The following is a 13594-nucleotide window of genomic DNA, read 5'->3' on the forward strand; positions in this document are numbered from 1 at the left end:
GGAATATAAAAGGGGAAAACCATGAGCATTGCGAGTATGGTGTTGAGCGTGCCATGGCCAATCTGAAGGTGCAAACCGAACAAAGGCAACTTCGCAACCAAGACAAGAAATCGGAGTAAAGCAGTGGCGATCTATTTTCGTGCTGCGATAAATAAGTTGAGCAGATACGAAAGAGTACCGCCTCTGGTGAGGCGCCGTGTACGCATCTGCTGAGAATTTGACGGTGCTGCGGTAGCGATGGCTATCGACGGCGTGGAAGCAGATCTAGGAGGGTAGACGGTGGCGGCGGGGCGCGATGGACGAGACGGCCGTAGGAGCGGCGCCGGCAAGGTGGACGACGGTGGGGATGAAGCGAGAGGATGGGATGCAAGGATCCCGGTCCGAAGCCGTGGATGAGAGAGGTCGATCTCTTGTAATGGACGGTGGCGTCGGGGTATCAGCTCCGGCATGGTGGGGAGGACGACGGTGGATAGGGTGGCAGACGGCAGCGGTGGACGGAGGAGGGTGGGGTGGAGAGGGTGTTTTGGCGCCCACAGAGTACGAATGGGGAAAAGGGAGGTAGAGAGGAAGGGGGAACCATGTATTCAGGGCGCGCTTTTCTCAAATGTGAGGAAATTTACAAACTTAGCCCCCGTTTCAAATTTCTACTACATCACAGCAACACTAGTTGGTTGGGGATAGGAAGGTAATCTCGCATACACCGAATATTTGCCGACGAGAGTTTGTTTTTGGCGTCCACCGTGTATGAATATGAATCGGGGAGGGAGTCGATTTCGGCCGAGGACACACTGTGTTTTGGCGCCCACCGTGTATGAATCCGGGTGAGAGGCGGTTACGTCACGTTTGGGTGAAATTACAAACCAACCCCTATCGATAGAAATCTAGCATATAGGCTTTGCGTGGCAGGGATAGGCAGTAGTGATTTCCATCTCGCAGATTTTGGTTTTGGGCGGTTACTGCAACTTTCCCCGCTTCGTTCAAATTTTGCAGAGTGCACGTTTACCGTGCCAACTCAATTCGAATCCCGTTTGTATTCTTTTTTTTCGGGCGGGATCCATTTTCAATTGGAATTATATTCTATATACATCATTTTTTATATATACTTTCAAAAGCACAACAAAGAATTCTGCTCCTTTATATGTATAATATGATTTACAAATACAACAATCTCGAAATCTTAAGGTTGAATTTGAAAAAAATTAACCTAATTATGTTCTACTAAAATGTATGGATTAGTAATATCTACATATTAAATAACATAGATGTGTGTGAATTCATATGAGTATGCATGTTTGATAGATCAATTTTGGTTCGAGTATGGATTACATGTATCATCATCTCGAATTCAAATATTTGAATCCCTTTTTTGTTCACTCCTTTCACGCCCATCTCTCTCGCATGCATGCTCCTTCAGGTAGCTATCACTCTCTTTTCTCCAGTTCACCCGCACGCTCACTTCATGTTGCTCCTATCATTGCAAACATGGTCTCTCGACGTCTCCCTTGAGAAGTGTCACACTCTCCCTATCATTATACATTACACGGTTTTCATTATCTCTCACGTCTCTACTATTCTCTGGTATCACTCGGTACCTAATCTTTCTTTTTCACCGCCAAACACACAGTCTCCACTCGTCTTTCACTTTGTCTTTCTCTCTATGGGATTCTCTCACACACCCTATATGTCTCTACATATGACTCATACCACTAAAATTACTCTCTCTATCTCTCCTGTAGACACAACATTTGTTGCGGTCTCCTTTTCGTCTCCATCCCAGATTGACATTATTCATTTGTTTACTGATCAGACAACCCCGACTACCGTCTCCTCTCTCTCTCTCTGCTTCCACTCCCCTTCCCGACTACCGTCTCTCTCTCTCACACACAAAACTCTCGCTTTCGCACCTCGACTCATATTTCTCTTACAAACATTTATCGACTAGCTAGACTCTAGATAGGTTTATACACCCGCACACTCGTGCTTCCACCATCGCATACATGTCTCTCTCCCGCTCCTTGTATCTATGTAGATTTTTCTTCCCTTCTTGAGACACGCCCTCTCGATCATGCACACACACACACTATCGCCTCATTTTAAGCTGATACCTATCGCACACACACTCCTTGTGTCTTTGTCACACATGCACTCTGTCCTCCTCCACTCGCCCTCTCTCTCTCTCACACACATGGGCTTTTTTCAACAACTAGCAAGATGCCCATGCGTTGCACGGAACATCAAGATGCATTTGTATGAGTAGTTTATCTTGTGGGGGAAAAGGATGAACGAGGGAAGGCCTTATTTGCAAATGTGGAGAGGGGTGTGGGTATCTTTTTGCAAAATTGCCATAGTTTCCTTCCTATCCGTCAGATATAGATCGGACGGCCTATATTGCAGGATGGCAGGCACACGATCATCACCAACAATGCTTATTATAAGAGTAGGGATAAAAAATAGAGTTCGTGATGATGGTGGGCCTGCCATCTTGCAATGTAGGTCGTCTGATTTATATCTGACGGATAGGAAGGAAAATATGGCAATTTACCCGCACTCTTCACCAAATTTGCAGATAAGGCCTTCCCTTGTTCATCCTTTTCTCCCACAAGATCCTGATGTTCCATGCAACGCACGGGCATCTTGCTAGTAAGAGTAGAAATTAGACATATACCACTTCTTGAATCTTGAAACCAACAACATTCCTCCCTTATCTCATCAAAACCGCCAAAGGAATATATTTGGAGTGAAACATATTAATCAAGTGGCCTGGGGCAGCTAGGGCTATAGCCCTAGGCCTATAAACAACTTCCTTTGTAATTTCTTCATGCAAACCATAGAAAATCATAGAAGTTTATCTCTCAACATAGCACAGCCCTAGGCGTAATCTGCATCTAGATCCGCCACTGTATTAATCTACTTTGATCATGTGGCAACGCATTGGCACATTGCTAGTAGTTATTATAATTTTTTGGACACCAAACAAATGGTGGAGTACATATACGAAGAGAAGGGGCACACACACGTAGTCGGCCTCTCGCTGTCTCGCACACATGAGTCTTACATAAAGGCGACGTTAACAAATAAACTCTAAAACCCTAGGGGCACGATTGCTACATTCGCGGGTACCGGGTACGTGGTGGAGCACCTTTGTAGGAATAGTCAGCTCGCGTGATAATTTGATCCGTAGGAGTTGATGGTCGGGACCATAGGTGAACGACTTGGAGCGTGGTGGCTCGCCACTTGCCACAGATCGAGTAGCCACGTTTAAAATATCGTTTTTAGCAGGGTTAAGAGTTCCGATTTTCAATGGCGCATTATAAGTAGTAAGTAGTTTTTTAGAACGATTGGTATGGAGCGAAAATGGAATTCATAGTACTACAACCTCCTTGGCGTATGGTTGTATGGTTTGTTTTTTTCGATGGAGGTTGTATGGGTTTATGTTGCGAGATGTTGAACCTGGTAGTTCTAGGGCAAATACTATGGTTTAGATTTAGATGCTGGTTTTCTTTAATGAAAATTGGAAGGGGAAACCCTTCTTCGATTAAAAAAACTACTACCTCCATTCTGGTTTACTAGTCCCCATCGTACTTTGGGTCAAAGTTTGTCCACGAACTTTACTTGTAAAATGTGAATGGAAAACGAGATTTTGTTATACCCAAACAAAAAACGACTGGAGGGAGTGATTGCTCTGACACAGACGCGACCTCTCATAGCGCATGCATTGAACCGGTGCGCCGGCCAAGAGGGTCGCACTCGCTGCAGGCCTGGCTGAGCACGCCTCCTCACCGCATGCAACCGGCTTAAGACTGCCCCACCTGCCTTCATTGAATCCGCGCGTGTGCCGGCAACACGTCCTTCCGCGAGCCGGCAGGCATTTTAGAACACAAAAATGACTAAAATATAATTAATTTACGCATGGTCTTGACTTGTTGTGCTCGCACTTGTAGCAGGAACTAGTAGAGGATTTTCTTTATTTATAACTCTCCTCACATTTTTTTGGCTTTGAAGTGAAACATGGTTGTGGACATTATGTATGAATGTGCAGATATCTGTGAACATGAGTTTGATGTGGAAGTTGAACTTGGAATGTCGGGCTTGCGCGTGAACTATACCATGTCCAATGCTTCGTCTGTTATTGTTTGGAAAGTAATTGCTGTTATTACATGACCCGAAAAAAACATTTTGTGCCACATCAGTAGATGCACGGACATCACAACAGGCATGCTGACTGGATAAACATTTGAACCTAGCTATTATGAAGGAAATTTTGTATTGACAACAGTTTTAGATAGCAGGAGACGCCTAGCCTGCTCTGCCTCTGCTAGCTTATTTCTGGCTTCTTCCATCTCTTCTTTGGCTTGGGTGAAGAGAGCATCTGATTGCTCTTTTCGCTTCTTCAGGAACTCAGCTACATTCTCAAGGGCTGCTGCACGCTTTCTTTCAGCCTTTACTAATGCCACGAGGACACGAACAGCTGACGACTCCACCTGGCTTGTGTGTAATCCAGCATCATCTGGGAATTTGCACCTTGTGTCTAATCCAGCATCATTAGGGAACTGGCACCTTGTGTGTAATCCAGCCTCATTTTGGAAACATGATCTCGAGGTTGACCATACTTCCCTCCTCGCAGGAACTGCATCCTGACATGAAGTTACTTCTTTTTTAGATCAATACTCAGAGCAACCTAGATCCATTTAGTAGAAGCCAGATAAACAGAACTCGGAGAAGTGAATTCAAAAGGAAAAAATAAATAAAAACAGACTACAAGGTGAGAACACCCACTTCCTACATCAAGCTAAAAACGAAAGCATTAGAATGATTAAGACTCTTCTTATTACACATCGAAGAACACCACGCTTAAGAGAAACATAAACTACAACATATACACATCGAAGAACACGAGGCTACACGAAAGTAATTGAAAGGGTGTTACTTACCAAAGCTCGTTTTACAGGTTCAGTGCAGCTCCTCTTTAACTTGCCACGCTCCTTGAAGATGTCCCGAATATCCCGTGTTTGGTCTTGATTGCTCCTCTGCATGTTCGTACTCGTGGTTTTAAAATCTCAACATGGCAAGAAAAATATACTACTAGTAATACTCGCGCATCTTGTGGGCAATATTAAAGCACTCGTCTGCCATGTTAGAGCATCTCCAACAAGATAAACTACTCATACAAATGCATCTTGATGCGTGCAACGCATGGGAATTTTTCTAGTTCTAAAAACCTTTCCATCATTTGCCACACTACTGGTTGCAGATGAAAAACCTACCCAAGCAGAACGCGAAACAAGAGCGACGCACAATTACAAGCTGATATTCTATTGGATAATGGAGGCTATAACCAATTACTTTTACGGGAACAATAGCACCCAGGAAATTTGAAGGGTAGGTATGAAACTGCACATGTACTGCTAAGTGATTCAATACACTCATTACCAATCGAGGAGGAGAACGATGGTCGCGGCGGCCTCTGTGAGTCATGGTCAGCAACGGGAGTCAGTTCATTGTCCACGATTCTGGTACTTCTGCGCTTGGCGTCGGCTTCCGGGAAGCAGATCTGAGACCGTGGAAGACGATGCCGGGGAAGAGGCTCCGTGTACAACAACGACGGAGGACCGGTTGTAGTGCGGCGTATGAGGTCGTCGATGAGGCAGATGCGCTGCGGTGGACGAGTGCGCCGATATGAAGGGGAGGAGCACGAAGGCTGCAGTGCCGTGGAGAAGTCTATTTTGCGGTGGGGATAGAAAATGGGGAGTATTCAGGTGTACTACTCTGGGTGCCGGGGTGGGGTTGGCTGGGTAGGGTGAACCTGAAGTTACGAAAACAGCCCCCTACCAAGCGTCATCTGTAGGCCTGTTCCGAAGGCTATGATGGTAACTTCCCACTGCTCGAATCAGGGTCGCGGGAGATTTCCCGCCGACCTCAAAATTTTGTGACACTGGACTCCCCGTGTGGCGTGTTGAGTGATTCGGCTAAGCAACTAGCGAGTAGTAGTAGTAAACTCTGCATATTACGTTTGACCGAAGTCAAACTTCCTAAAGTTTGACCAAGTTTATAGAAAAATATAAACATTTACCATAACAAATATGTATGATGTGAAAGTACATTCAATAATGAATCTAATGGTATTTATTTGTTATTGTATATGTTAATATTTTTTTGTTATAAGCTTTCTGAGAGTTTACAAAACTTGACTTTGACCAATGCTAATACACGAACTTAAATAAAAACAGAGGGAGTACACATTTGTTTTCTTAGTTTGTAGTGAACTAATCATTTGTTGAAATTGTGAAATAAATATATTAAGCTATTGACTTCAAATGTAATGGTCTATACAATTTAATAGTTACAATCATTGTTGAATCCCAAGATGTATACAAGGTCTATAGTACTTCACAACATGCTCAACCTCACATAATCCGAGTCAAATGAGAATCTAAATGCATTTCATAGTTATTACTTTGTAGGATGCAACAAGAACAACCATAACTCTACATCAGCCATTATAGAAGCAACATTTTGACATATCCCAATGTGTGAATGAAACTTGCAGAGAGAGCTTTTGAAGATGGAGCAGATAGGGCGGGAAAGATTGTATGTATGTGGATGAGAGAGTAGGAATCAAACCTAACAAGACACACCGAGAGAGAGAAAGAGAGAGGAAGAAGTTAGGTCTGTGAGAAAGATGCATACATGTAATATACATGAGATGCGTGTGCATATGGATTCTGTATACGTGGAAGGAGAAGAGACAACATGTTTGATGAGAGAGCAAGAAAAACATGGACGAGAGGGGAAGGATCTCGTGGGTTGAGGGATTGACAATTTTGTGCGGGAGAGAGATGGATTAGTAATTTTGTGGAAGAGAGAGAGGGCAGGGGGAGGAGTCAGTCAGCCATCGTCACATCACCCTACTTCCAAATGACCCCGCATTCTCTAGCGCGGTGTGGTCGCCATCTTCGATCTGCTCATTGCCCTCTTTGAAGATTGAGGTGTTGTGCATGTTAGGGTGCAAAGAAGCACAAGCGAGAGTGGTCGCCATATAACCTTGGATGGGGATGAATTGTGTGCTCGGGGGAGTGTGTGTGTGTGTGTTGTGCTGCGTGTGTCTCTCTCTCTGTGTGTGTGTGTGTGTGTGTCAGATATTGAGGGAAAACAAACCTAAGGAGAGAAATGGGTATTCACGAAGATATTGTGCGGGCCTTGAGGTGAGCAGGGGCCGGGTGAGGGTGTCAAAATGTGCGCATTGATGCATGTGTTGCATGCAACTGTGCGAGGGACGGACGAATCGAGAGAGATGGTTGTTGTGTTATGGATGCTCCTCTCTCTCTCACACACACACACACACACACACACACACACAAGTAAACTAGAAGACCGTTCTCTCATGTATACACAACGTATCGGCATCTGTCTATGTCTCACTCATGCATGATCATTTGCACATTCACACCTCTCTATGTCTGTATCACACGCACACCGTCTCCACATTGCCCTTCCGCCACAACACACATATGGACACATACACACGTTCTCTCTCAGTCACACACACAAAATCAGTATTAAAAAAAACTAGGGCGCACCTAAAACGTCCAAATCCAAATAAACACAAACTGCAGCTAAATTCAAATATATTGAAATATTGCAGCGTCAAGAACTTTCACAGGAAAAAAAGCTGAGTAATACTCGAGGATTGTTTTCACACACACAAAAAGGTTCGGTGGATGTCCTTCGAGCGTGACACGGTGATGCACCGTTCAATCGACCGCGCGGCCGCGGTTCACGTGCTTGCACATGATTCCGTATCATGGCTGTGGTACTAACTAATAAAAGCGCTGCCTAAGTCTAATGTTTACGTGTACTAGTATGGTTTTCTTTTAAGTTTAACCAACCTTATATTTAAAACTAAAGTAATCTCCCACACGCGCACTCATCAATATGCCACCGCCGCCGTTGCGCATGCCGGCGCCCGCCTGCTCCGGCCAACAATTTCTCACCCATCACTACCGTGTCGCCGCCATCCCTGTGCCATGAAGCCGAAGGCTCGCCCGCTCATGTCGTCTGCAGTCCCTCCTCGCGATGCCGCCGTGCTGCCAAGCACGCGAGCAGCTGGTGGAGCCGCGTCTATGCACGTAGCGTACGAAGAGGAGGACGAGCGCGTGCTCTAGCACGGCGACGAGGAGGAACTAGCATGTCATTGTCGTCTCCGCCCGTGCGGAGGAGGCGTGCATGGTGGCTGTCGCGGCGGAAGCCGGTCGCGCACGCGTCGAGCCCGCAAATCGGGTGCGGACGCGGAATCTACCTTCGAGACCTTGAATTCCACGTGGATCCTGCAATCTGAAGGAGCAATTTGGGCCAGTCGACTCATGTGAGCCGTTTGATGCAACATGGATGGCTAGAAGGGCTTCTTCCACCTCTTCTGCCGTCTTCTTCCTTTGCTCCGTCGAACTTCTTTCATAAATCGACTGACTCAAATTATACTACTAGTACGAACGTATTAAGTACAGTAGGAACACAATGATACGAGTAGTAGTACCAACTGCAAGAAGAATAGTAGTAAGACATAGTACTAGTACTACTGTACGTACTAAAGAGTTCAAATAACGAGAAAGAACATAAAGATAGTTCTGATGGGGCCTCAGCACAACACACCCTTGAAAATAAACTAATAAGCAACTAGTCCGCTTGACACTGGAGTAGAACCAGCATGAGCGACGACACTGCCACCTATTTGGAGTCTGAGTCCACGTCCTCGACTTCGTCCTCGTCCCTCTTCCTCTTCCTCTTCGCCGACGCTTCTTTGCTTGAACCGGACACTGAGCTCTGCTTCTTCATCCAACCCTTGTAGATATTTAAACAAAGGTAGGCATCCATTGCTGCGTACAGGATGTGATCTTCATCTAATTTCTTCGACTCCCATGCATGATGAAACTCGTGATGAGGTTTCTTCAGTTTAGCGTACGAAGGATCAATCATGGCTGCTGACAGGGTCAGCATTGAAGGTTGAGAGGAGGACACCGGGCTTGCCTTCTCGAGATCAAAGGGCTGGCCTACAACGAGACCTATCCGATGCAGGACGTCACTGTCGTTCTTAAAGCCTACAGTAACTAATTTCACTCTTTTGTCCTTGAGGAAGTTCTTAAAATCCTGGCACTCAACATTGGCATGGCATATGTGATAGACCAAGCAAACGTTATGTACGCAAACCTGGATCACGGCGGGCTTCTTTCTCTCTTCGTCCTTTAGATCCTTCTCTCATCCCAGGACTGTGGTGTACTCAACATCTAGCCCAGCGACCCACTCATCCATTGAATTGTTGAACATGCATAGGAAGCGAGCAAGCCATGCTTTCACCGTCTCGGATCCACGTGTGTAGATGACGATGAACAGATCACTGGTGATGGCTCTAACCTGGTACTCAGTGGCAACCATGGAGATTTGGGAGGCCATGGATTTTGGAGGAGGGTTAGGAGAAGTTGAACTGTTTTACCCCGCAAAAAAACTGGGAGCGAACTAATGCGAAAGGACGGGACGACTGGGAGCGAACTGTTGTAAGGTAGAAGACGGGGACGAGTAGGGCGTGCGAACGGCGTGGGGTTGCTGGCTTGCCCGGTGGATAAACGGCTGCGAGCCCCCAAAGAGTTCTCGAGAACTATGCGGGACCCACTAGATGTCATGTCTACTAGACCCATATCATAGGCCTGATGGTATAGCTTCTGCCTGTTTGCACGCCATGCCGGCGCGTGGATGTAACTTCACTTAATTCCGTCAAACATCGCGCCTCCCTCGACCTTCACCTCACTCGCCCGGTCGCCCCCTTGGTGACTTCGGCCGGCTATAAATGAGCAATTTTTTTGCCTTTTTTAGACAAGCAATTTTTTTGCCTACTCTGCATGCATGATACTCCCTCTCGTCCTTTTTACTCCCGTCAACCATTTGCAAAGTGATTGACCAAATTTATAGTTTTTTTGAACACCACCTTATATTAATTAACCAGCCACACAAGTACACTCATTCGATACAATATTCCCAAAACACTTAGGCACGATGCATTAACTTCTACCTCGTTTCTTGTTTCTTGACATATGAACCAATAGGAGATGTGGGTGTGCATGCTTTTAATAACTTGAGACTACCAAACACGACATGCAGTGGTTAGTTCATTGCATGCAATGGTATTAATTAGCAAATAAACATTAAGATCTCTCGGTTTCCCCTCCTCCATGGTCACAGTGCACAATCTAAGATGACTTGCTCACCTAGACGGAGGGAGTATTGATTATAATGAGTATAAGAACTACATTTTATAATGAGTGTAAAAATATTGATTTAACATTGTGAATGTTGACACATCGCGGAATAGTTTTTGAAGTCTGCAAAAGTACTCAACTAGTGCTATCGTTCTCCACAAAAAATTGTGTTTACCAATGCATGCATGAACACTAGTTACTCTAACCCCCCTCTCTTCTTTAATTCTTTGCCACATCAGCATGTTTGCCATTCCCATGTGCTAAGATACCACCATTATGGCCAGCCTTAATCATCGCATGCAATAATTTAGTGCACCTTGAAATATGAACATGTGTGGGGCGTGTTTGTTTTTATTGACTTGAGACTATACCTAGCCCGGCATGCAAGATGACTTATTATGCACCATTCCCCATACCTACAGGAAGCCCGTTCGTCTCCAAATCTTTTCCTCTCCATGTGTGGAAATAATATGCCTACCAAACTCTCCTTCTCCCTCCGGCGGTCCCACCACTCCACCCCGTGTGAAAAAATCTGCATGCATGACTCTCCTCCCCCCACGCTCGTCCAATCCGTCGTGACCAGCAATATTTCCACCCCTTCGCTCCTCCGTAATTTACTCCAACAAATATGCCCACGTAGCTGTTACTTAACTACAGGTGCATTCGGTCACTGACTTATGGGTCCAACATGGGTCTGGCCCACATGTTAGTGACACAACTGGACCTGCAGTTAAGTCAGTGCAGCTCAGTCCATATCTTACGTACGTGTGCCATTGCTCGCTATAAATACTACGCCTCCCACGACATCGCTATCTCCTCCCCCTCACGTTCACGTTCATCGCTTTTGTCCTCCCCCTCCCTCTCACGTCGACCACCATGGCATCGCCCCTCCCAAGCCCTAGGAGCCCCTCGCAGCACCGCGCGGACGGTCACGCGTCGCCGTTCCATTCCTCGCCGCCACTAGTCTAGGAGGACGCGTCGGTGTTCCGCTCCTTGCCGCTACGCGACGCGTCGCCGTTCCATTCCTCATTGCCACTAGTCGAGGAGGACGCGTCGGTGTTCCGCTCCTCGCCGCGACGCGTCGAGGTGGACGTGTCGGCCTTCCCAATCTCGCCAGCACGCGCGCCGGAGGATGCGTCGGCTCCCCGCTACAAGGAGAACGCCACGCCGCCCGCCGAGCCCCCCAGCCCTGAGGAGCTTTGGAAAGAAATGGATGTCGCCTTGTGGGAGGCTTTGCCTCCAGTAGAGCGCGCTAAAATAGAGGTGGAGAAGAAGGATGAGGAAGAGAAGCGCACCACGGAACAAGCTGCCTGGGAGGCCTATGTCGCGTCCGAGAGAGTCAGGCAATTGGCTCTTTGGCAGATGGCTCGTGCGAGGGGCGTGAGGGTGGCGGAGGACGCCCGTGCCGACGCCCTGAGTGCAGTCAGGCCCAAGCGCCTCATCTACGCTTGGCAGTACGTGGACCGGGTGCACGCTTCCAGCGAGGAGGAGTACCTGTTGGCGCCGGATCACCACACCGGTGAGATCGCGCTTGCCCACTGGCAAGCCACCAATCAGCACCTCGTGATTTGCGAGGCTGAGGAAGAGGCGTTGTGTCGGCGCGCTGGGAAACAGCCGCGCACCAGGGCACTCGTGGCGCGCCGCAAGCGCTCCTGCGAGCGCCGTGGCTTTTAGGAGGAGTATAATTTTTGTTTCGTAAGGCCATCTCATTAGTTTTGGGACGCAAATGATAAATCCCGAACGTTCAGAAATTTTTAGCGTCCTTAATTAAGTATGTAAAAGGGAAAGATTGGAAACCTTATGTATTCGTATGCAATTTGCAAATACGTGCATATAGCACAAACTTTACTATATACTATCACACTACACGTCTCTCTCGATATATGCTTGCAGACTATGCTACTCCCTCCGTCCAGGTCAATAAGTCATCTTCGGTTGTGCACCGTGACCAAGAAGGAGGGAAGACTTATACACCTAGACGGAGGGAGTACTACTATTACTTATGTACGTGCAAATGCACGTTTTAACATTACGATGCAGTTTTTATAAAAGTGGAAAAACAGCACTAGTCAAGCTTGTGAAACGATTCAATGCAAAACAAATGCAAAAATGCTTGTTTGATTGTTTACTTTTAGCTTCCTTCTCTGTGCTTATTTCTCTGTCGTACTTTGTACGGAGTATCTCACTGGTTGGAAAGGCATGCAAATTCCCAAACCACTTCCTACACTCTGTATCGAATTTTTTGCCTAACAGGTTGTGCCGTGCAATTGGAATTCCAACTTGAGTACTACTACTAGTAGGAGTACCAGGGGCCAGTTCTTTTAGGCTTCTAGATTAGTAATCGCATAACTACTACCTCCGTCCTGGTTTATTGGTCCCCATTGTAATCTGTGTCAAATTTTTGGTCAAAATTTAGCACAAATTACAATGGTGAGGAAAAACCGGTTAAATCTTTGGTCAAAATTTAGCACAAATTACAATGGTGAGGAATAAACTAGGACATAATAGTAGTTTAGAAGCCCAAATAAATGAGTGAGGCGCCTTATTGTTACTCTCCACTGTGTCTAGTCTTGTGAGAAAAGCTGGGGAAGCCGCCAAAAGAACTGGCCCTAGGAGTAGTAGCTAGGGATCGAGTGTGCGAGATGAACCAGAGAAAGTAAATGCAGAGAGATGAAATGAAAAAAAGACGGAGGGATGTGATGGTTTCCTGTCCATTTATTTTACCAGCACACTTATTACTGGGAGTGGTTGGGTTTTGTGATATGGCGGCTTTACTGCCGTGCCACGAGCAGGGTGAGAGGTGAGACTCCCGTGCAGCGCCGCCCTCTACACGTACTACTAGTCCCTCCATCCATTTTTACACGGCCTAACTTGTCAATCTTTCGTACCAAGGCATGTCCGCAAAAAGAGGAACTAGTTTTGGGACTAGTATCTGGATCCCATGTAATCTTGCATGCAGCCTCCTTTGAATGCCTAGCCGCTGGCCTCCCTTCCTTTAATCCCTCGCATGCAAATTACTCTCCTCCCTTTTCTACATGCATGCCCAACCATAATTCCTCAAATCATGCATGCCTTGGCTGAAATATAGAGCTCGCTCCTCCTTTGAAAATATGGTGGTGCTATCCATGCATGCAAATCAATGCGACGGCCAGAGCATTTTCACGATGAAGGGACCACGCACGACTTGCAAGAGAAAATTAAGATGGAGATGCCTCGGTTAGTTCATTTGGATAGGTTTGTTCGGATATTATTTCATCTGTAGAACTCACAAACATCCGGGTGAAATAGATAAAAAGTATCTTTTGCAAACAAAAGCGTTCAACTGTTCAACCTGCATCCAAAACTTGTGA

The sequence above is a fragment of the Triticum aestivum genome, chromosome 2A, assembly GCF_018294505.1.
Source record: "Triticum aestivum cultivar Chinese Spring chromosome 2A, IWGSC CS RefSeq v2.1, whole genome shotgun sequence".
NCBI classification, from domain to species: domain Eukaryota; kingdom Viridiplantae; phylum Streptophyta; class Magnoliopsida; order Poales; family Poaceae; genus Triticum; species Triticum aestivum.